This window comes from Blennius ocellaris (assembly GCF_963422515.1).
Source record: "Blennius ocellaris genome assembly, chromosome: 4".
Classification (NCBI taxonomy): domain Eukaryota; kingdom Metazoa; phylum Chordata; class Actinopteri; order Blenniiformes; family Blenniidae; genus Blennius; species Blennius ocellaris.
This window is the reverse complement of record NC_137653.1, coordinates 19,725,687-19,749,838: the sequence shown is the minus strand read 5'-3', so window position 1 is coordinate 19,749,838 and position 24,152 is coordinate 19,725,687. Positions and strand designations below refer to the sequence as shown.

The window sequence follows — 24,152 nt, the reverse complement described above, 5'->3', positions numbered from 1 at the left end:
AGAGAGAGAGAGAGAGAGAGCTCAGACCTCCCCTCTTCATGCAGCCAGCTGACAGGGGATATTTTTTATCAGTGTGTGTGTGTGAAGAAAAGGAACAAATTAATTTGTATCAGCACACACTCAAAGCCAAGGACAAGAGCTCAGCGTGATAGAACACAGCTATCTTTCTGTGCTATCAGAAGAGAAATAATTCAGTTTCATTTATGCACCTGCCTCTGCATTGTCAGGCAAAGGTTGCACACAGGGCCTCCCCTCACTTTTTGTCCAATGAAGCAGAAAAAAAGGAAAGCAAAATGCTTTCCCCAAGGTCTGGCCCGCTGTGTGGCATTACAGAGATGTTTCTCTCCTCCAACATGCAGACATTTGTAGTCCTGTGTCTCGTTTTTTTTGTTTTTTTTTCTCGCCTCTTCTGTTTTTCGAGTTTCTTTTTTCCCCAGAATATTATGGCGTCGTAAAGTCTCACCTTGCGGTTTTCATCAGGAGAGTTACCCTGTTAGCAGACGCTGATTTTTTTTGTAGCGGATGCATCAGTTGATATGCGTTGAACCCAATTAGAAGCCGGCAGGATGACACAGCTTTAGTGTGCGTGAGAGCGAGTGAAAGAGAGAGGGTGCGAGCATGAATAAACCATGTGTTAAAGTGGTGTCACTGGGCTGCTGTGTTGGCATGTCGGCATCGCTCAGGAAAAACATGGCGATCTCTTGGGCATTGTCTGTAATCCGGCATGTAAAAGCAGCGAGATGTGTCCTTTATGTAAGCAGTCCCTGAGTCTCAGACATCATCTTATATGCATATATTGGGGGAATAAATGTCCAGTCATATATATTTTGTTATAGGGTGATTATGACAGCTTATTTCTTTTTAACAAAGGGCTCATTGGACCAATTGGCTGACATTGAATGACAATTCTTTTTCAAAATTAAAAAGAAATCTGGATTAATGTTGAATGCACCTGATGTTCAAGCAGAAAATAAAATTTTCTTTATCCTCAAATGCCATGCAAATCCCCTGCTCTGAATGGCTTGTTTTCATCTGCAAGGGACAGTCGTGGCCAGGAAAACAGTGTTTGATTTTCTCCAAACGGCACAGTTTCATCTCTTTACAGTGACACAAATAGCATAGTGTGCCAAGCTGACAGATAGATGATCCATTGCAGACGTTGTAATTGAAAACACTGAGAGGGGGTGGACAATTAATCTCTCTTCTCTCACCGCTTCAAAATTCCATGGAGAAATGCCTCAAAATGCAGATAATAGATAAGAGCGTTATTGATTCGATGGGGTGGGAGGAGAGGCAAAGAGGTGCAGAGGTTCTCCATCACTAATCTTTCTGGCTGCGACTGCATCTAAATAACCTGCAGAGGGGGATAAACAGGTTCATCCATCATGGGACGGCTGGTGCGGACAGTGATGGATGCCTCCGCCCTCCGCCGCACCTCTCCCCTCCTGGTCAGGGATGGGAAGTGACACGGGCACTCAGGAGAAATACCCGGCTTAAACTGAGCTGGAAAATGCTCACTTTGGCCCCGTGGTGACGGAAGGACTCTGGGAAGGCTTTGCATGTGGGAGCCTCTCGAATTGTCCCCTGTCCTCCATCCCCTTGTCTCTTTGAGTTTGTAGCGTCATCCATCTTGATAAGATCTGGTTTGTTTTGTCTAAAAGGAAATTGGTTTTTTGAGAGAGAGAGAGAGAGAGAGTGAGAGAGAGACTTTACCTGCATATATATGTTTGAACTCACCCATATATACGCCTTTTGTGCACTTGTGTAAAAAAAATATATAATCATTTTGGTGTGTGATACTTCTCTTCCTGCATGCCGGTGCACTTTGGCGCCGAATGCCCCCGAGCTGCATGGACCCAGCACGGAGCCCAGCCAATGCCAGCTCTCCACCAAGGTGCCAGCCTGATAGATATGGTGTGTGTGTGTGTGTGTGTGTGTGTGTGTGTGTGTGTGTGTGTGTGTGTGTGTGTGTGTGTGTGTGTGTGTGTGTGTGTGTGTGTGTGTGTGTGTGTGTGTGTGTGTGTATATGTGTGTGTGCCAGGCTGTAGCTTCCCTCCCCAACCCTGCAGCATTAAGATTGATCCTCAGTTCCCTCCCATTCTTTTCTCTCTTATTCCTCTGTGTGCCTCTGCCTTTATGAGACTGTGAATAGGTGAAGCTCACAGGCTCCAACAGATGGCCGGAGCTGCCCTTGTTCACTGTCTAGCACGCACACACACACACACACACACGCACCCACGCACACACTGCCCAATGAATGAGAGCCCAGAAAGAGAGAGAGAGGAAGAGGCAGAGGAAAATGTGACAGAGGGGAGACAGGAAGCAACAGAAGAGAAGAAAGGCTACAACTAATGGAAACAGAGAGAATCGGGGGCGAATAACATGCGGGAAGGAAGATGGAAAAGGAGTGTTTGAATAACGACGACGACGTGTTGAAAGAAGTAAAGGACCAAAAAAATAAAACGCCGCTGAAAAAAGGGAAGTGAGGGGCAAAATTGAATTGTAGATTGAGGGAGCCTCTCTCTCCTCCCTCTTTCCCTCCCTCTCTTATTTATCTCATGTGAAACCACGCCTCCCTCCTTTCACTTGTCAGTGCATCTATAACAGTGAGCTGTCTGCACCGGGCTGTGAGGGGGAGTGAGACGAGCACCTCACTCTGCCAGTACAGCGGACCGGATCTGAGCAGACCAGACGGGACTGGATGCTACTGGACTGGCCAAACAGGTGCGTGAACGCCTTGCTTGTTTTGTGTGTGTTTGTTGTGTGATGGATGACGGAGGGCAGCGTGCGTCTCCCTCAGCGTGCGACCGCTTGTCAACCCCCCCCCCCACATGACTTGCTTCCAGAGTAGCGTATCTACAAGGTACAGTGCTGGAGCTTTGCCCTAGTTTACAGTTGAATGCTCTGATCCGTTCTGTTCGCCTCTGAGATTTATGCATGGAGTCGCTCACGGCACTGCTCATCGGGGTAAGAGAGAGACGAGACTTCTTCATGGGATCCGCTGGAGTATCTGGCTTTGAATCAGAGCACCGTGGAGATGAGCCGCTGTTTATTTGGCCGGAGCAAGTTTGTCGTTTTTTCCTCCCCGTACAATGCGCCGCGTCTCCACTGAAGTTTTGGAAGTGTTTTCTCGTCTAAGTGATGTTCATGTTTCCACGTAGCTCACAGTTTCCCTTCTAAAGGTAATCAATACACGCAAGCAGCACTAAAGAATCTGGAAGAATCGGTAACACACAAGTCAGCACATCTTTCACAAGCTCTGTGGTTTGTCCTGTGGCTGATTCCAATGTGCCATCAGTTCTTTGTGTCCTCCTGTTCCACAGTCTGCAACGTGCATTGTTCTCGCATTGTTTTGTATCCACTCGGCCAAAAACAATCCCGATGGTGGCTGAATGGTATGCAGGGGATTTAAATTTAGATCCAAAATAAGGGACAGAAATAAATGCAAACAGTAAAGATGGTGTATTTTTTTTTTTTTTTTTTTTTGGCCAACGACACAACTGACCGAACCATGTATGGATTGTAAACCATTTTTTCCGGACTCCAAATCTGACATTAATTCGAGAGTCGCCATTTCAACAGTTGCAGGCGCTGCCACTGCTAAGGAAGCCTCCCCGGCTATACTCTACGACGCTGGTCTCAGCAAATGTACTCACTATCAGTGTTTTGTCAATATGTTTATGGGTCAAAAGGAAGTGTCATCACCAAGCGGTGGTGGTTAAGAGCAGCAAAGTGGGTGGGGGTTGGGTTGGGTGGGTGGGTGGGGGGGTTTTGAGAACACTGACCTGGGGGCTGCAATATTTATGACCGAGACAGCTGAACGTCCCTCGCTGTTTGTAGCGATATGGGTGGGTGGATGAACGAATGCTCAGATGAAGGAGTGGTTGGAAAGTAAAGAAGCTTCAGAGATCTGTTCTTTGAGCATCCATTATTTATCGCCACGCACTCTTGCCATTGAAGCTCTAACCCCCACATCAACTGGCCTCTTTTCTCACCGAGATGCCAGTGGACTGAAGGGAGGACGCTTCGGCTTAGTCTACCTGTCTTCTCCGACTAAAGCTACGGCCGACACGCTCCGCATCGCTGTTTTGTTCACACTTGTGGGTACGCAGACAACACACTAATTGCACAGTTAAATTTGCTGACGCAGTGGGAAGCGTTGCTAAAAATCATGCCCACTTATTTGCATTTGACTTAATTGCAGACGTGTTCTGGATGCACTCCAAGCGCATTACATTTATGCTCGTGCAGAAGCAACACAGACACGGCGCCCTGTTAGCCATCAGCCATATTTCTCATTTCCCCTCTTTTTTTTTTTTTTTTTTCTTCGCCATACTTTAGTAGCTCGCACACACAAACCCGCAGACACACACCATCAGTGGGAGCGACGACCTTGAGACCTGTTGATGTTTGCGACAGTCGTGTTGCGAATACATAAGAGGCCATGTGGGACTGCCGGTGAAAAATGGGGCGCTTGACATGCAGTTTGTTAAAGAAAAAATGGCTCGAAAATGTGCAAGAGGGCTGGCGATGCGGGCGAGCGGAGATGCCAGCATGAATATGTATTGTATGCTAATGCCGCACGCCATGGCCTTTGATTCAAGCTGTTGATGAAAGCAGAGGACACGTCCCCCCCCTCCCACCCGTCTCCACACTTGGGAGGAAGTGCTATCGACAAACCTATTGTCAGCACAGCCCCATCCTCTGGCAACAGGCGCGGCCTGGTGACAGGTGGCAGATATCAGTGACAGCAGCCAAGGTGACACTGCTGGATGGTCTCTGCGGGCCCCAAGGCGGCTGGGGCAGCGCCTGTGTCTGCTCGCTCCACCACCGCCTTGACCTTTTGTGGTCCGACACAGCGAGCTTGTATTGGAAGGTCCTGAAGTTAATGCCACCCATTAGTGTCATTCAACCCTCTTGAAGCGCTATAGCGTCTTGCGAAAACGCTCCACTTCCCTGATCTATGTCGTTTACACTAATAATATGTGTTCTTGAGCACGTTTAAAATCCGCTAATTGACATTTTCCGTTGTCAATTGACTGAGGCATTCCTTCACACCACCAGGAGGAACTGAACAGATGAGCGAGTTTTTAAAGTAACAACACATGTAAGTGAAATATATGCATCTACCCGTCTCCGGTAGCTATCAGACTGTGGTCCAGGCCTGCTGCAGTCTATCTCAACCAACACAGACGAAATCCCAGGAGCAGACAAAGGAAGGCAAAGGACAGAAAGAACATGCATACTCCGCTCAGAAATGTCATGGTGGCCACGAATCTTGCTGTCACGTGACAGAATGTGTTCGTCCACATTTCAGGCCGAGCACAAAAGAGCATTTCGTGTGGCTGCGATTTGATGGAAAGGTAAGCACAGTGTCATTGATCATTCTCGACCACATGGAGCTTATTTAGGGATGACTGGACGGAGCCCGACAGTAAGTGGCACTCATGTGAATCGCTTGTTCATCTGTATGTATGAGCTGCTGTTAACAGGTCCTGCGATGAGGCGGCTTCAGGAGATCAGTGTGTAAATCTCTGTGCTTCAGCTCCTCTCAGCTCTAATGATAGAGAGGCAGAGGGGCTCTTTGACAACACCTCTCAAATACTCTCTGAACAGCACGCGGAGTGTGCGACGCGTGGTCTACGCCTGATAGGAGCAAATGAGGAGAGGCATGCTGGCGTGCGTCTGCGCGCATTTCCTCGCTGTGTTTGTGCCCGAGTCACATCCGACCGGCGTGCACAGCGTGCGCGCGTGTGATTTCCAATGTTCATGTGCGAACAGCCGCTCAACTGCTGTGTGCCAGTGCAATCAGATTTCAATCTCTTCCCTCTGTATGGCTGAGCTGCTGCAGCGGAGGTGCCCCACGGGGAAATGTAATTATACCCTGCTGGCCATAGAGTACGGGCTTCACTGCCCTATCAGTCTCAGGAGAGACAGCGGCTGGAGGCCTCTTCTCACTTGCAATATCAAACAGCAGAGATGTCACTAAAGCCCGGCTATAGCTCACAATTTTGTATGAAATCCCTGCTCCAATCTCCTCCCTAATCAGCTCTTAGATCCCGGGGTTATCTGTGGCCTTTCGCTACAGTTTTGTTACACTTGTGAATAATTTATGACGGAATTAACTGTGGTTGCTAAGAGCAGCGATCGGGAAATTTTGGAAGACGGCCAAAATGTGATTCCAGTTCAAAGGCATTTTTTTTCCCCAGCCTTTTCTTTCTGTCTGATAAGCAAAAACCTATATCAGCGCAGATGTAATTATGGCCATAATTACTTTCATGTGGATTTTCCCCACCTGAGTTCTTCACATGTGGATCTGAATGGGGGTGGTGGTTATTGGTCAGTGCACTGGCCTTTCCTCTCATCTTCCCATCTCTCGTCTTTTATGGGGGGTTTCCACTCCTGCCTTTGCTGTGACGGAGGTGTTTGAGAGCTGAGATGGTGTCCATTAGTGAGACCAAGCATACAGACACACCCCACACTCCTGAATTTAGGCAAACAATCAATGAGAGCACTCAGATAACGGCACGCTAAGTGGCCCATCGATGTTACTATTAAATGAATACAGGATGCTGTGGTGATACTACAACACACAACCCTAAAGCCAATTTAAATATATAGTTTTCCAGTGTGGAATAAACATACTCACAACTTCTCCCTTTGTGTTGAGAGTTTTTTGTTTTTTTTCCCTTTCTGAACCAAAGAAGAGATTAAAAAGAAAGAGGATAAAAACAAGACAAGCTTTGGCAAAACTTAAGACATCAGAACATTTTGGGAGTGTTGGGTATTGATGAGACAGTGGGTTTTAGGATGCTGGCTTTATATACTGACTGTCAACTTGGAAATTTTCACCCTGCTATTATTAGCGTGTCGCCCATTTCATCATCTTGTACCGAGTCATGGAAACTTACTGGAGGAGCAGCTGAGCCACAACACTTCTGTCTTCTTCATTTCCCTAATTTGCTACACTCCAACTCAACCTTAATCTGCATTTCTGTGTTCGTTGCCCTCTCTCCATCCTGTGCATTTCGCCTGGTCACAACTGCAGCTACCCACCTCGTTCTGCAACAACCCCCCCCCTCCCCACACGCCTCCCCCCGGGGGTGTAGAATCCATTGTTGTGCCTAATAAGGTTTATGGAATTACAGATCTCTGAAATTGGATTTTCTCACTCCACCAAAGCAGTGGGATTTGGGATTTAAGGCGTGGTGCATCAGGGCACGACTGACCTGTGACTGAACTGTTTGTGACGGCGCCCTCAAGGTGGGCAGATCAGGAGATCGACGCGTCGACAGCCCTTCAGTGAGACAGATCCCCTGGTTCTGTATGTGCCTGGCAATTAAATCGATTCTGACTCAGGCAGATTTTGTGCCTCCTACGTGAGGATTGCTGTTTCTCCCCTGTCGACCGTTCTCACTCTTACACTCCTGCTCTGTCTGTCCTCACAACTTTGACTGTGTTTGATCTAATTCTCATCTGATGAGTCTTTTGATCCTCCCCGCCTGACACCCAGACATATCCCAGATTTCTACATCCAAAGTAGCTCATTTCGTTCTAATCCTCAAAATCTGGCTGCTGGTGCAGCAATTGATTCCCAGTGATGTAGAAAGATTTGCACTGTCTACCACAGGTTTATTGTTTAAAGAAGTGTGGGATTTTTTTTTGGTTTTTTCTCTCACTAACCTTGATACACACACACGCACACGCTCGCATCCCACACCTCCTTAAAAGCTACCTCATCAGAAATCCACATCAGTGAAATTGTTATTGTTCAGACGCAACTGAGCTTTAACTACAGCTGGAGTGGAGGAGTAGCGGACACGACTGAGAAATGAAGTGAGAAAGCGGCGGAGACAGTGGAGTGAGCGCGGCACTGATATGTTGGCAGGAAGGTGGTATTCATTAGGAGCTTTGGCTTAGTGAACTCTTAATTGGGAGAGAGACAGGGCCAGGGATGGGGGGGGGGGGATCAATAGAGTGAGAGTCGGGGTTCCAGCCCACTGAAATCAATCAGCTCCCACCCTCGCTCCTGCCGGGGAGAAAGCAGCCAATCAAAGACAACACGGCCTCGGGCTGCCGCACGTTTACCCTCCCGGTCAAACTTCATCAGGATCAGCCTGAACAGACGGCTCATTCCGACTTATCGCCGTCAAAGGAGGATGGAGTCGACCGGCTGCTTTTATTTGTTCGCGCTGGCGTTTGATCACAGTGCTCAGAAATGTCTTCACAGGTTCGGTTTAAATACCGGCCAGAACAGAAGATTATTGAAAGCAATATGAAGCGAACTCCTGGTGTATTTTTTACTCCCCGCGCTAAAAATAGTCACTTTCTAATCTTTTCCCTCTTCATCTTGCTCTTTGCCTGGGTAATAGCCATCTTTCGGCCCTGTCACTTTTTGATGTATCATCCTCTTACTCACATCAAGGACAAGGCCAGGTGTCGCATTTTCTCTCCGTTTGCCACGCTTGTCACACTGCCTTGTCACCCACCGACTGTTTCAATCCCTGCCTCCCTTCTTCCTCCCCCTCCCTGCTTATTTATATTAAACCTGTCACTCCTTTATTTTAGCGAGAGAAAAAGAAAATGAATCACTTTTGCCATTTGCTGCCTGCTGTGTCTGTTGAATGCTGCAAGTTGATAAAATCCTGTCAGAATAAATGATGTCGCCGCTGTTTTGCGTCGTTGTCACACCACAGAGGTTCGTGCTCCTCGTTGCGGCCTCAGACTTGAATGCTTTTGTCACTTGTGCGTTAAGCTATCAAGGAATACGCGGCGGGGTGCCGAGAACGCCTTCGACGCGGGGCTTGTGCATTTTGTTTCTCCATTCATCCAGATAGGCAGAGCGGGGGAGGCACAGGTGTCTGCACCCGCCTGTCTTTGATACCCATGAGTGGCCTGGCAGGGCCGAGAGCAGCCGGGGTCAGAGGAGAGCCTCGGCTGTGAGACCACAGTGGTAACAAGGCTCTCCGGGGTCTCCTTAGCCACACAACTCGTACCAAACCAGTGATTGTGTGTCTGTGAGCTTCACCCACATTAGTGTATGCAAAACGTCTCACCATTACTCCATATAAGAGATATTAGGGTCTGGTTTTAGCACGAGGTGACACGGAGATGGGGTTTGATTGCTGCTCAATGGAAAGAGCCAAGTGGGGAGAAAAATAAAACCTTTTTTCCTGAGCCTCGGCTGCTTTTTAAGAGCGAGTTTGCAAGCAGGATAAAAATTGACTTGTTTGCCAGGCTGAATGCGCTCACAGTGTTACCAACACAAAATGATTATTATCACCATAGCTAAAAATGTCCTGGAGGGTTCAAAGTAATTATGTTAAAAATGAGCCCATTTTTACTCTCTGGCACAGGTCTAATTAGAGCACACCCTGAACCGCTGTGGGCTTCTCCAGGCGTCTCAGCATCACTCAAACAAGGATTTTTATCTTGTCTCAACATGGACCGATGTGAGGTGTGTGCGTGTGTGTGTGGCTGGGTACCGCCATGTTGTAGGTTGACAGTGGCACTCCAAATACTTTCCGACATCCGCGAGGGAGAACGGATACCGAACAGGCTTGATTCGAGCACGGCTGAAAGGAAATGTGTTCATTATTCCTTATTTAAAAAAGATTCTAAAAGCAAGCTGGGGTGGCAGAGATACGGCTCTGTTTGGAGCTTAAGAGTCGGAGTCGCACACGTTCCAAGTCTTCATTCGCTCTGGACTTTGTGATTGCTCGCAGAACTTGGACGTCTGAGGCTCATTGTTGAGGGAGAGGAGATCATCCCAGGCAGCTTGTTTAGAGAGGAAGGTAAGCCTGCTTACCGCTTACTCACTGTAAAACTCAGGCCTCATGTTTGTTGCTATTACTTCTTTAGATTTACGTTTTTCTATGTTTTTTTTTTTGTTTTGTTTTTTCTTGCCCGTCTTTACAGATGTGGGTATGCAAGGCCGCGTTTTCATGTTTCATCATTGATAAACCAGATCATGTAATCACAGTACCGAACTGCGCAAGCTTTGCTCCCTCCTGAACAGCCTCATCTTTTTCAGTCTACCTCTGGGTATCTCTCCGCCATGTTTTCCCAAAAATAAGTCAAGTTGTGATTATTATCCCCGTTGCCATGGATTCCACAGATCCCCGAGGAAACAAACAACACAGCAGGCTTCGGTTAGTGTCAACACTTTATTTACTGCAGGGGATAAATTCCTCACCTCCATCACGCTGTCTCAGTATCAAAATCACACCACTTGATTTGATTTGCATAGCGGTGATTAGCACTTTCTTCATCACATAAGGGAGAATGGTTATCGTTGGCCCCGGCGAAGCTGGTATTGATGTTCAAAGAGACCTGTGGGTGTGTTGTTGGCCACAGCGGATGTCCCCTCTGTGGTCATCAGTCCGAGTGGCATTCGCGAAGAGAGAGGAAATGAAAGAGAAATGAAAGACGCAGAGACGGGAGGTGAGGTGAGGCTGTGGGAAATATTTAGAAGAATTAATGAGCCAGTCTCAAAGCTTGAGGTTATTAAATCAATAGATGGAAAAACATTTTTTTTTTTTTTTTACCTTCACACCCCCATGTGGATTCAGCTTTGTGTCTCTACTAAGCATGCGCCGACAACACTGGCGAGGTTTCAGGCTTTGATTGAGTTGAGTTGGGGGCACCGCAGTGTTACGGCCGTCCTGTTGGCTCTTCACCAGTACCGTGCTTGTACCACTGCGGTGATGAGAACCATCCTGTTTGAACAGTTGGATCGCAGCAGAAGAAGCAGCTCGCCGCACATGTGGGCATATTATGTGCACAGCTGTGCACAGCTGACTCATTACCGCTTGCGAATGCAGCCGTATATGCGACTGTAATCAGCTTCCCTTTTGATTAGCAGCTCACCGCAAAAGGCTCATAACATGGTTCGGTGTTTAGCCGGTGACGAAAATTTGCCATAACTGCGAAACTTTTATTGACGCGACATTTGGGAAAGCTGAACTTTGATTTTTTTTTTTCCCTTCTTGTCTTCTTGACACTAGCAAGAGCAGACAGGTGAATGATGTGCCTTTGGTAAGATATTCTGTTTGAGGACTGATCTCCACTTCAAAAACCCCGGTGTGAGGACAACGTTCACCTCTTTCTTTCTTCCTCCTCTGCTCGCTGGCAGAGGGGGCCTTCGGCAGTGTGGGATAAAAACCCAAAGTCTTCAAAGGCAGCGATCATCCACTGAGTGAAGACCTCATCAGCTCAGTTTTCTTCTGTTAAACCACCATCCTTTCACACAGTGCTTGTTGTTTCCGAACAGGGCTTTGTGGGGCTTCTCCCCCATTTTCCTTGCAGCGAGTTGCATAAGGTGCTTTTGATATGCCGTTTGTGACAAAGGGATACTGTAACACTTTGGGGGATTACTCTCTTGTTAGTGGTAATTTCTCTTCAGGCGAGTTGCTCGCATCCTCCCTGGGGTATGTAATGCACACAGTTGGGCTCTTTTCGCATTTTCCTGACCCTCATTTTCCACATCAGCAAGACAGAAACTGCCAAGCTTGCTTCCATGTTCCATCCTGCCTTCTTCCCACTGATTAAAAGTCAAATATTAAAGTGCTCTGTTGTGAGCTCGGCCTAATTGATTCTTTCCGCCGGGTGCACACAGAATGGGCTGACAGCAGGCGATACCAGGCTTTGTCAACATCGGGCACGCTGCCTGACGCTCAGGACGGCACCCCAATAAAGCCCTCCTGTGAGCGTGCCAACCTGCGACACCACACACAGTGAGGCCACTCGGCACTCTGGCCGAGCTTTATAGTAACAACACAGAGGCGGCTCATTCTTTTGCTATGTGTCAGCTTGCATCGGCTCGCTGGGAAGTCGGCGTTCTGTTTGTGAGGAAGTGGCGAGCTGTGTCGAAAGTGTGTGTGTATGTGTTTTTTGTGTCTGTATGGAAAAGAAAATCTCCACTTTCTGCTTGTATAGCCACTCATCTAACTTAAGCAATCTGGGGCGATGGTGCTGAAAGGAGCATTCATCTGAGCTCTACAAAAAACCCCTCTTGTTCTCTTCCGATCCTCAGCTTTTCTGCCGTTAAGATAATTGCTTTAATAGTTTTTAATCACAGCTGTGACTGCATTAGGAGCTTACCAAACCCACGACGACACCAGGTCTCTCATCCTCGGCTGCTCCGTGAGAGGCGAGGGACACCAGGTGGAGTTTCTCGCTGAAGCCTTGCGTCTTTCGCTTACAGTGTTTTACACTCCTTTAACTGCGATTTAAGGGTAATTAATTGAATCACTACAGCAGTAAAACAGCGTCCCTCTCTCCTCCTCTGATGGAGGCAGTTTAGTGTCCCTATTCCTCTTTTGTCTGCTTACCCTTTGAATTTACTGGCCATTTTATGTGCCTCACAAATTCGTTTTTTGCCGCTCGTTTATTGTTTAATTCTGTTCGCAGTCCACATGTCGGGCGGCGTAACAGAGATCTTGCAGCTATACAATGTTCATTAAATGCAGACATTCACCCCGGGCACTTTTCTCATGAATCTGATTGACCTTTTTGCTCAGTGTGATCCACCGTAAAAGGGTATGGGCGCCTATTAATCGTTTCATGGTTGAAAAGCTGGGTTTGTCTCCTGTCTGGTCAGGTGCTTTATGATCCACCTGAGCTCATGAGGAAGGTGCAATTGGAAGGTTTGAAGGTGTGTGGGTTGGAGGTCAAAAAGCAAGCTGACGGTGCGGTAATTACTCCATTAGTGAGACGGAGCGGCTCTGTGCGCTATGACACGGCGCTAATTACAACACAAGGATGATGTACCCGATCAAGGCCCTGCTAATTCATGTTTAATTGAAGAGAGAAGGAGGAATCGGGCGAGAGAGGGGGACGGCGGGTGACGGTTTGCAGCATGTGGAGAGCATATTGAAGGGGGCATAATCAAAATGTGAAGGTTTTTTCACCCGTGGAAAATCTAGCAGTCAGTATTTGGATTTTTTGTTTTTTTTTTCCCCCACATTGCGTCTCAGTGTGACCAATCACCAGCACAGTCCGCTGAACGGTCTCCTGGCTGCTTCAGCGGTAAAGGCCACTGAAAAGTAATCACAATGTCCTCTCCCTCGGAGCACAGAGGAGGATTTCATTTCTGCCTCCATCCTGTTACGTTCCGGCTGCAGATCGTAGGAGGGGGCGAAGAGACCATGTGGGGGTCATGATCACACCCACAGGGGGTCCGACAGCTGGCTGCCTTTCTGACAGAAGCCTAATGGAGGGCTAATAGGAGAGAGTCAAGTCCCAGAGACCACTGCTGCGACCTTGACATGAGCCCGTTGAGGGAGGTAAAGAGGAGGAGGGATGGAAAGGTGAAGAGAGACTGACAGGCAGGTAGTTTACATTTTTTTTTTCTTCTCTCTCTGCCGTCTTTCCCTCCCTTGACCTTTGCTTACCTTTATCTAGTTAGTGACTCCGCAGTGAAGACATTACCCGCCCACCCCAGGCAGCACGAGGTTCACAGTTAACCGAGCGTGTACACATGCTGGCGTGTAACAATGAATGCGTAAATATTTTTGGGATATTTTCAAGATTTATTTTTTCCCATCTTTCTTTTATATTATCGCTATTTTGTATTTCTTTAGCGCAGAAGGGGTGTTCAAGTGTGTTTTGTATGGGTGCGCTCAGCTTGGGGGAACAATCATTGAGATTACAGCAGTTTGATCTTTTTTTTACTGCAACAATTGGACTTTTTAAAGAAGCAAAATTCAAGTTCCTATAAAGCTTGTAGCTGGTAGTTTGTTTTAATGCTTGACGACTTTGATGACAGATTGAGCCCATTTAGCATTTTATTGTGTTCAGCTGTTGCAGAACAACAGAATCCATCACCGGAGTCACCTGACCTTTTATGGCGCTCTGACAGCGTATGTTTGTAGTTAAAGAAAATACTTTTGCCGGGGGAATCATTTAATTACAACTAAATGTGGTTAATAAAGCAACAGGTTTGATTATTATAAAGCAAACAATTGATTCTCATGCTTCTTCTCTATTGGGTAGACATAAAAGTAGATATATGGATCCCGAGCACAAGGAGTCAGCAATGGTTTTACTGCGCTGATTGTTGAAAATTCCCTCAAACAAAATGTTTATCGTTTGTGTTCAGTGGAAAAATATTTAATTGTACCGCTGTTAAATCCTATACACGTGCGCATGAAGACCTTTCCTATTAATCTGTGTTAGTCAGAATTCAGAGGGAACTCAGGCCTGCAGGGACAGCCAATAAGCGTTCTCCGCAGTAAAGAGAGAGGCACTACTGTCTGATCAATCTGAGCTCTCATTAAAAGGCTGCCAAACCCTTTGCAACCCGATACAATATCAATACTGTAGCACCACAGAGAGACCTCCAGAGCTGTGAGGCAAGCCACTGGCAGCTTAACTGTCATTACAGGGTTGGGCAACATGCCAGAGACCCTCTTCATGGGCCACTTAGGTTCCCCCCATGGTCCCAAACACAGGTCAGGACAGACAGATGGGCTGTCTGGGCAGCTGTCCCAGGGACGAGGCCGAGAGAGATAGATACCGACCTGTAGAGGAGGAGACAGCCGGGCCTCTCGCACAGTGTGTGTGTGTGTATGCACGTGTGTGTGTGTGGGGTTGATATGGGCTGTGTATTGCGTGCGCGCAGTTACACGGAGCTGCGGTCTCACCCGAGGCTCGTTTGTTTGCAATTTGCATTTTGTGCGCGGGTTGTTCTGTGGATGACTGCGAGGAGAGTCGCTCATGTTTGTGTTCCAACTGAACAAAAAGACTTAAGACTTTGGTTAAGAAGCACACTCGGTGAAGAGTGTTAGGGGTTAGAGACTTTTCAAAAATCGGAGTTTTGGCATGGCCCGCGATTCCTGCTGGGAAAACCCACAAGCGCTGAATAGCACTCTGGTGATTTCTGAGTTGAGCAAATGGGGGGGAAATATAAGTGGCCTTACACGGAAAGACTCCGTAATTCAGATCATTGTGCAAAGGTCTCCCCTCTGCGCTCCGGCCATAACCCCCTGTGTGGTTTCGATAGGGGAGGGAAAGGTCCGTGTGTGCGTCTCTAAACCCCCAGTAATCCGCTGACAAAAGGGCAGAGAGAAAGGCAGCCAGTGGAGGTGGGGGGGGGGGGGGGGGGGGGGGGCGAGGACAGAGAATGGGAGGAGTGAAGAAGTAAAGAAGCGGTTGTTGCCTCTCCAATCCCCGAGGGTGTACTAACATCAGATAAGATGGCGCTCAGTGCACCCATGGGCTGCTGGCACCCCAACATCCCCATGCTGTGTAAGGCTTCTTTCAGTTGTCAAGAGCCATTGTTTACCAGCAGAGTGCAAGAATCTCCAATCTACACAAGTGATTACTTCTGCAGCAGCTCAGCTGTAACTTCCAGCCAGTGTATTGATTTATCTGGGCATGTCAGTAATTTATTCAGCAGCAGTTGTTTACTGAAAGTTGAAACCGATATTGTCTGTAATCATCATTAAGTCAGGGCCATTAGGAGCAGTTCCCACTGCAGGTGCTAATTTGATGATGGGAGAGAAATGGCATGTAATTAAAACACAACAGATGACAGCTAAAAACCTATGGGTCCTCTGGAACCAGATCTAATTTTACCAGCACGTGTGCGGCTTGCCAACAGCTTATAGACACTCACCATTATTAAGAGAAATCACTGCAATATCGCTTGCGCCTAAACATCGCCATGTGTATCCCCTCACTGAGTTCATTGCGCAGCTCTGAGCAGCTTGGCTTTTGAGTGATGTTTGATTTTGTCGGCGGTGCAGCAGTCACACAAAGTCATCCAGAAGTCAACCGGCTGCTGCGAGGTCTCAGCGAGGTAGTTAGGTTTTGTGGAACAATAGGCCCCGGCTGATTTCTTCTGTAATCCATTTAGTTGCGACGTGACACACTGTAGGGGGGCTTTGCCTCTGGTCAATAAGTGCCAATACGAAACAGTCATCACTCAGCGGGCTGCCCTGTCCACCAGCTTGCTCGCTTGTTTCAGCTGTCAACCCCCGATGTCAAAGGAGCTGGCGATTGTGCCGCTCTTTCGGACGCGTCGCAAATGGCTTTCCCATACAAACGTGAATAGGACAGGAAAGGCGAGGACACACGCGGACTGCAAAGTAGGCACATTTCCCTCCGACGTCTGAATAAACCCATCTGAGGTGAAAACAGCCACGTATTTGCAAAACACCATTGACAGTTGCTCATTCACTCAATCCTAAACCCCTGGAGGTGGGGCCGTGGTGGGGGGGGGGTGTTGAACCCAAGTCGGGGGACAATCGGGGCTCTGTTTGTGTTTTCTCTAACACCTCTGTGTTCTCTTTAGGCTCTCATGGAGCGTACCGCTGGGGTGCGGGGAGGGAGGGGTAAATGCCGTGACCCCACCATGGACCCGGACTGAAGCCCCCTAAAACAAAATCCACAGACCACCGCGCTAGTCCCGCATGCCGCCCGGTTGCTACTGGAAACGGAACAAGCGCAGAGTGGACGAGTGCGAAAACGCGCGTCGGCGATGATGAAGACTTATTTCAGTCATCAAAACGTCGTCTCTGCTGCAGGTTCTGACATTGTTATCTGTGATGTGACGGCAGTCCGGGCTCATTAGAGTGAGTTTACTCAGTCAGTTTGTTACACCTTGAGGAGATAAATTGAGAGGGGGGGGGGGGGGGGTAAAGACGGTATGACATCCCGCTCATGCTGCCTGGGCCAAACAGTTTGAGAACAATATATATGAGGCTGTTCATTTCAGGCAGATCCAGAGATAATTAGCCTAACTTGTTGTTTTTGGGGGTTTTTTTCCCTTTCATGTCCCCCGTGCTGAAAAGAGAAGTTTGAAGTCTAATACACAGAGTGTTTGTGAGTCTGTCTGCCGTTCTGCCTACGTGTATGCGTGTGTGTGTGTATATGTGTGCATCTACATTTGTCGTCAACAGAGAAGACCCAGGGAGCCTGTCAGGGCTCTTTGTTCTCCAGCAAGAACACATCATGACTGGGCCTTTTGTCTGAGGTGACACCATCATACAGTCTCCTTTCCTTCCCCTCTCTCTTAGTTTATCCACCAAACTATTCAGGCAGCATCCCATCACCCCTCTCCCTTGCGCGCTGAAAGTATTTAAAAGATAATGGGCACTGTGCATTATGGAGTTGCAGAGGTGCAGCTGATTTCATCTGGGTGTTGGACCAAGTTCTGTGACAAAGTCTTCCAGAGAATATCTTGACTGTCACAGGATGACGACTGAGGAGGACGGCCTCTCAGGTGGTGTCTTCGCATTCATAATTTACTGCTTTGTTTGTTCATCACCCTAGTTAATTAAATTTACCTAGCGTGCAGTACCGCATACCAAGTCCTCATGAAGGTTCATGTTGGAGTCTGAGCTCCCTGCAGGCCGGGTCAGGTTCAAGAAAATACTGTTCATCTAAAGGCCTGAAATGTGATTTCTGTATTCAGTGGCTACAGCACAGCGCCATTTGATGGGAGGGAAGAATGTATGAACATTTGATGTGAGAATTTGTGCTTGTATGAGCTCGGAGAGACGGAGAGAGATCCGACCAGAACATGTCGCAGCTACGCCCTTTTCCCTCAGAGCAACAGCCTCACTGCAGGATTAATGAGGTGTTAAGCGCTAAAATTACACACATTCATATTTCACCATCTGGCCAGCACATTCCACATAGTATAAAAGGTTAAGAAAGAATATTGCGTATAAACAAGCAAAGAATCGCATATTTCAATGCAACCAGTGCAGAGAGAAATCCTTCACACTTGAGTCCCTTCATCGCAGCAGAAATCTCATTTTCTTATTTTTAAAGTCTAACTACTGCTCTTTTGTGCCTGCGTATTCAAACAGAAAATTGCTGTGCAGGTTCCGACTGTCATCTTCAAATGTCTGCTGAGTGCGGAGCTTATCAGAACCTGAGGGAAATCTAAATTAAATCTTCCCGCTGAATGGGATCAGCCTCCACATTATCTCTTGTCATTCTCAACTATTAAAGTTAGTTATTAGGAAGTAAAGGCACATCTATCAAAAGAATATGCAGACGCGGTTTTAAACCAAAGAGCAGCGGGAGAGTTATTGAATATGATTTCAGGGTTATCTGCGAGACGCACAGTGTTTGGATGTAACATGCTGACCTATTATAGAGTCGTTGTTTTCAGGAGTCATCCTGCAACATTAGTTGAGAAGTCGGTCAGAGACGCGGCTGTATGTTTCTATTTGTGTGGTGGAGTTCAAAGGTTGAAATCTAACAAAACACACAGATTGTGTCGATCCGTTTCAAGGACTGATGATATTTCCAGGAGTATCTATGAGGTGTGACTGTTCTGACGACCCAGGAAGTAAACGCACCTGAAATGTTTCCCAGTTTCCAACCACTGACCGGAGCGATGACGTCACTGCATCATGTGGCATATCAGAGGACACTTCAGTTGAAAATAGAATATTTTGACGTTTGGGTTGACGTCAATCGAATAAAACTAGAAAATAGGTTGTTGACCTTTTCCTGACCTCGACCTTGACCTTTGACCCAACCGCTGTTAAAATTGATTGGAACTATCCCCAGATGAAAACAAATCATTCCTAAAAATGTCATGCAATAATTGCAATATTGATTTGACAACCAGAAGTTTATTCTTTTGTTAACTTATAAAGGTGATGAACATTTTGGCTTTTCTAATAATTTTGTTGGCCTTTTAACCGTTTCAAGTTCCCTCATGGAAAGTTGTTTTGACTTGTGTTCAATGGTCTAATTTCATCAATTATTAATGAAACTATAACTTCTTGTTTCAAATAAAATAACAATTTTCTTTTCGATAACACTGATTTAAAAAGGAAGGGAATTAGTGTGGATTATTTTGCTCTATTGCAGTAGTTTAATGTCTAATTTGTTTTGCCTAATTTATAAAATGAGAATATTTACAGCATGTCCTGCTTGTAATTGCAATACTAAAATATCTATAAATATTTGTATATAATCAAAATGCAATGTCATATATGCACTGTTTCAGAATGAGCTTATGATTTATTTATTTTTTGAAACATACAATTTTCATACATTAAAAAAAAATCTTCTGCACTTGGATATTTTTTTGTTGAATTTAATTCTGACAAGATGGAAATCATTGAAATCAAATGCCAGTTGCATGTTTAATTAATTGCTGTATCTACATTTCTGGCTTTCTGCTTCTTAATTTTGAAGTATTTAAAAAAAACAACCTAATTACTATTCTCGGCCAAACAGTTTTTACCTGTGAAGCACTAAACAGGCTTAAAGCATTTCCCACATTATACCTCTATTTAGCCTTTTGCCAAGATACAAGGATGATATCAGGGATCTGGTATTACTGTCCTGTCGCTCAGCTAAAACACAACAACCGTAGCATTATTAAAGAGCCATGCGATCAGTGTGGCTTGCATTTCAATTTTATTTCTCTTGACTGGAAAACTTAATTATAAAGCAACCAACAAAACATTCCCTGGACATTGGAGAGTGTGTAATATCTCTGGGTTTTTTTTGGGTGGCTGTGAGTTGTGTTGACGTTCACAACATCACTATAGCAACCAGCTGCACAACAGTCCGCTCTGGAAGAGAAAAACCGGAGCAATTACACAAGAACAGATCAAAAACTGAGACGTTATCGTGCAGCACAGGGAGCGGTCGGAGGGGAGCTTCGAGATAGGTGATCGGTACACAAATCTTTTGACACCAGGAAGCGGCGTTCGTCTTCTCATACGATGTATCACGAGACCCCTTGCTCGCGGGCCACTGTCCTGTCGCCAGGGTGTGAGTCATTCCCTGAGCTTGACTAACTGTCTCTGCTTACCAACAACACTGGAGAGGATTATTTGTCACGACTGAAGTCCTATCTTGGCCTTGTGCAATTTTGGCAGCCTCGACTCCTTTCATAATAACAATGCATCAAAGGACGATGAGAAAACAATGTGACGAGGTGAAAGTGGCTGCTCGTGTTGAATTATTGTGTTGCTATCCCCCCCCCCCAGAGTCCACAGCTACCTTCAGCTTCATAGATTTTTATTAGAAGTTTCCAGCTGAGTAGAAGCCAAAGAGAGAGAGAAAAAGGGAGACTGAATATTGGACTTCATCAGGTGGGCTGAGCAATAAATCCAAATAAATGATGTGTGTCTGTGTGGTTCAAAGATTTCTCACTGATGTGTTCACGGTTGTTTCTGATGCCCTCGTTGTGTCCGACGGGCTGTTATTGGGGCTGCAACGGGGACAATATGCTTAGTGTTGTCTTTCAATCTACTATCTGAGGATGTTGTCTGCCGTTAATCAGTGGGATCAATGAGCCTGATTGAGAGTCGCGATAATACCGCTCGTTCTGGCTTCCTTCAGTGTGATTGTGAAGCAAAGATTAGAAAACAAGTGAACCGGAGATAACGAACAGCTTCTTATTATCGTGGAAAAAAAGGCGTTCCATACTGTATTGCCAATTGCAAACCTCTTCTTCCACCGGCACATACACACATATGAAAACTCCCACATACACACACACACACAGACTTTTCTCTGAGAGAAAGTTACTCTCACATAGATGCATGCCGTGGCACTATTTGCATCTGAATACCAACTTTTGTTGCTAAATTCAAGGGTCCTTGGAGATTTTGCACATTCTGTTCAGAGCCGGGCCGGCCAGTGGGAACAAAGTCACACATTAGCAAAGCCCTGCCAGCCTCAATTATGACCAAAGGGATTGGCTTGATAGTGTTGCAGCAGGCCACATTCAGCTCTGGATGTGTCTATTTAAGCTCTCCCAGCCACTTCCTTTATGTTGTTCAGCGCAAGAAAATACTGGTTGGAAAATTCCTGTGTCAAGAGCAACGCAGAGGAGATACGGAGGTTAGCTGCTGCTGCTGCTGCTGCTGCTGCTGCATTCTGTTTCATTCGCTTCTATTTTATATGGAAGCCTTGGTCTGTGAGTCTAGTTTTTATGTTTTGGAAAAATCCATCTGCAATGGAAGTGCCTGGTCTTTGTTCTCTCCACACTGCATGCCTAGAGGTTTTTTTGTTTTGTTTTGTTTTTCTCCCTTTCTCACACTTGCTGCCTTTTTCTCTCAATCTTTTTCTGTCTCAGAATATTCACGATAGAGAATCCAGTGTCGGGCTTTAGGCTTGTGGGCTTCTGCCTCCATATTTTATATGCATTACGAGACACAGCTGATTAAATTGCAAGTGTACGCCCATGACTCGTCCTCCTTCGATATGTAATAAATGTCTGTGGGTTTTTGGGGGGGGGTTTTTTCCCCCCCTCAATTTTCTCATATTCTGTCTGTGTTTTGTGATTTCTCGTGGGGGCCGCAGATTGGAAGAATCAGACTTTATGCCTGTTTCAAAGCCCAAGGTGTTTTATTTATAGGGGGAAGAGTACATTAACGCCTCTGCAAAGTCTTTGGAAGATTTATCAAGTACCCTCTCTTCCCTGCTTCCACCCCGCAGTGTGGTACTTAAAGTACAGATGGGTGTTGCTGGGCAGCAATAATGTATCTATCTGTCGATTTGCTCTGTGTTTTCATCCCTCCGCTCTTGCCACTGTCTTATCATCACGCCCATGCTGTGACATGGCCGGCTATGTTGTCACTCCATTTATAATTCAGCCTTATCAATAAGAGATGGGGAGCATTAAGTTTTTATCCGGTGATGCAGTGCTGCTGTCTCCGAGAGCCTCTTTACAAGCGACTGACTGAAGAGCAAAACTTTTCCCTCTCCATTCTGACTTCCAGGCATCGCTCGGCATTAGTATAACCTCAGATGATCCTTGTTCTGTATACATGCTTTTAGAAGCTTACTCTCTATGATCTTATTCCGCGAGCTTACTCCCACTGCCTTCCTCTCCCAGCCTCCAGCCTTTAATGAGTTTTGCTGAGAGTCATATTTACTCATGTTGTCTCGTGTCTCGTGTCTCGTCTAAATTGCAAAAAAAAAAAATTCCGTTGTATCAGGCTGAATCAGCACTGTCTTCTCATAGTGCACTTAGTGCAACAAAAAAAAAAAAAAAAGCTGATGTGGGCAAGAGCTCTGTCAGGAAAACCAGCTCTAAAATCATCTGTGTTTACAGAAACAACATGGATTTTCCTGCTTTATGAGCACACGCCAGCCCTCACCGCCATCACAGCCTGAGATCAGCCTCGCTCTTTGTCCATCTCTCTCATTTCCAATCGTGTTCAAGGTGGAACGGCTTCTGTCTGTTGAGGCATCCGGGTTTCGTCTGCTCTTTTCTTAGTGGTTTTATGTAGCATCTGCCACCCAGAGAGAGAAACAATACGTGGAGATAAAAGAGCGAGGGAGGGAGAACAAACCGGAGAGAAAGAACTGTATGTGTCAGTTGGAGCTGATAAAAGCCTGAAAATCCAATTAGTCCTCAGTATCGGGGAAGGAGGAGGCCCCATGGGAGCAATGTCAGGAAATATCCAGCACCATAGCATGACAATAACACAGCATTTACATACTTGGCTATTGATGGATTTGCGTGGTAAATGGACGTGGAGGTTTTTCTTGTAAGTCAGGGCTATATCTGGTCGTCTTCCCTGATGGATTTTGTCTGCATCAGCTTTTCTGAGCAGGAAAACAACTATCAAAGGAGAGTACCGAACCTTATAATGCCACAAATCACTAAAAGAAGAGCCAGTGGCGGAGGGTGATCTAAATTTCTGCACAATGAATCTATTCTTTATTTACTGAAGATGTCCTGGATTTCATTTCTGTGATAAGGTATACGCCGCTGAATGCAGACGGAGCTGGTTAAATGTGTAAAGGTGTTCTTTCACTACGGTCCTTTTTTTTTTTTTTTTTTTTTTGTGGATTTCCTTGTTCCTTGTGCCTTGTTTTCATCCCATGCCAGAAATGAAAGAGGGATGCAAGCCAGTAAAGAACATGAGAAAGAAGCAGGGACAATTTCAAACGGCACATGTGCTTCAGGTCAGAGCTCATACACGGTCCTCCAAGGAAGAGCCACATGTCCTGGGAGGAGGAAACCACGGCAAACACAGCTGCCGCCTCACGTTTCATCTGCACGTAGCCGCTTTCTCGCCGTGTGTGTGTGTGTGTGTGTGTGTGTGTGTGTGTGTGTGTGTGTGTGTGTGTGTGTGTGTGTGTGTGTGTGTGTGTGTGTGTGTGTGTGTGTGTGTGTGTGTGTGTGTGTGTGTGTGTGTGTGTGTGTGTGTGTGTGATGGGAAGACCTTAATGAGCACAATGTGGACAACGGCACACACCGGAGAGGAGCGGGGGGGACTTTGTATTAGAGCTCCTTGAGAGCTCGCTTCGTGTGATGTGACTCTGCATGAGGGTAAACAACCAGGAGTAAAAGTTCGTTTGCAGCGTTCTTCCTCTACTTTAAATGATTTTATGTATTTGTGATTTATGCTTTTTATAAGGGCCTTTGATGAGCGCCTGAGCCACACGTGCTCACCCAGACACACTGCATGTGTGCGTCTGTTCATTTGTTCCTGCTTATCTCCGTTGTCAGCCCGTGTTCCAGTCAGGCTGTTGTTAAGGACGAGTTGTGGTCCCAAAAGACGGAGCTTGTCATTGTGCTGCTGCTGTTGTTGTTGTTGTTATTATTGTCTTCATCTTCAAACGAGATTCGCTCTGGCCACATGCTCCTGGTGGATTTGCAGAGACACAGACACACTTTTCCCCAAACCCCTACCTTTCCCTGACAGCGCAGCATCTCGGCGCTGCTTGTAAATTGTGTTTATGATTACAGTCGCTGGAGTGTGGAGCTGCTCTGATTGTGTGTCATCATAAATTAGCCACAACATTTCAGTGTTTTGCTTTTGCCCGCAAGTATCAATTGAACACTAAATATAGGACATGAACGGCTCATTGAATGGAAGTGATTCTTTTAAACAAAATATACATTATACATCTTTCATTCACTTTGATTCCAGATGGGTCCTTGCTTCATTTCACCAGCTTGACTGGTAACATGGGAACATGAGTGCTCTGCAAGCCATGTATTTGATTCATACTGTTGTGTTGAGGGTTTGGTTTTTTTTTTTGCAGTTCCAACACCCATTGTTTCGGTAGTTTCATTTCATTTTCACAGCACAAAGTCAGGTCGCTACTGCCGTGCGTTTGCAGGCAAGTATATGGCAACAGTTGCCATGGTAAACTCAGAAGGGATATAGTGTTTATGAGAGAGAGTTATTAGATCGCTAATAGGA

General features: G+C 46.3%; 1 protein-coding gene across 7 annotated transcripts in view; it reads left to right on the top strand.

The window, feature by feature from the left end:
* The first annotated feature begins 1,814 nt into the window (after window positions 1–1,814).
* LOC308129793 (extracellular sulfatase Sulf-2-like) overlaps window positions 1,815–24,152 on the top strand; it is a 34,489-nt gene continuing 12,151 nt past the window's right edge. For all 7 annotated transcript variants that reach the window (XR_013936611.1, XR_013936612.1, XR_013936613.1 and 4 more), the window contains exons 1-2: window positions 1,815–1,894; window positions 2,594–2,724. The gene's annotated coding sequence lies outside the window, so the exon portion shown is untranslated. The remainder of the gene's footprint in view (window positions 1,895–2,593; window positions 2,725–24,152) is intronic.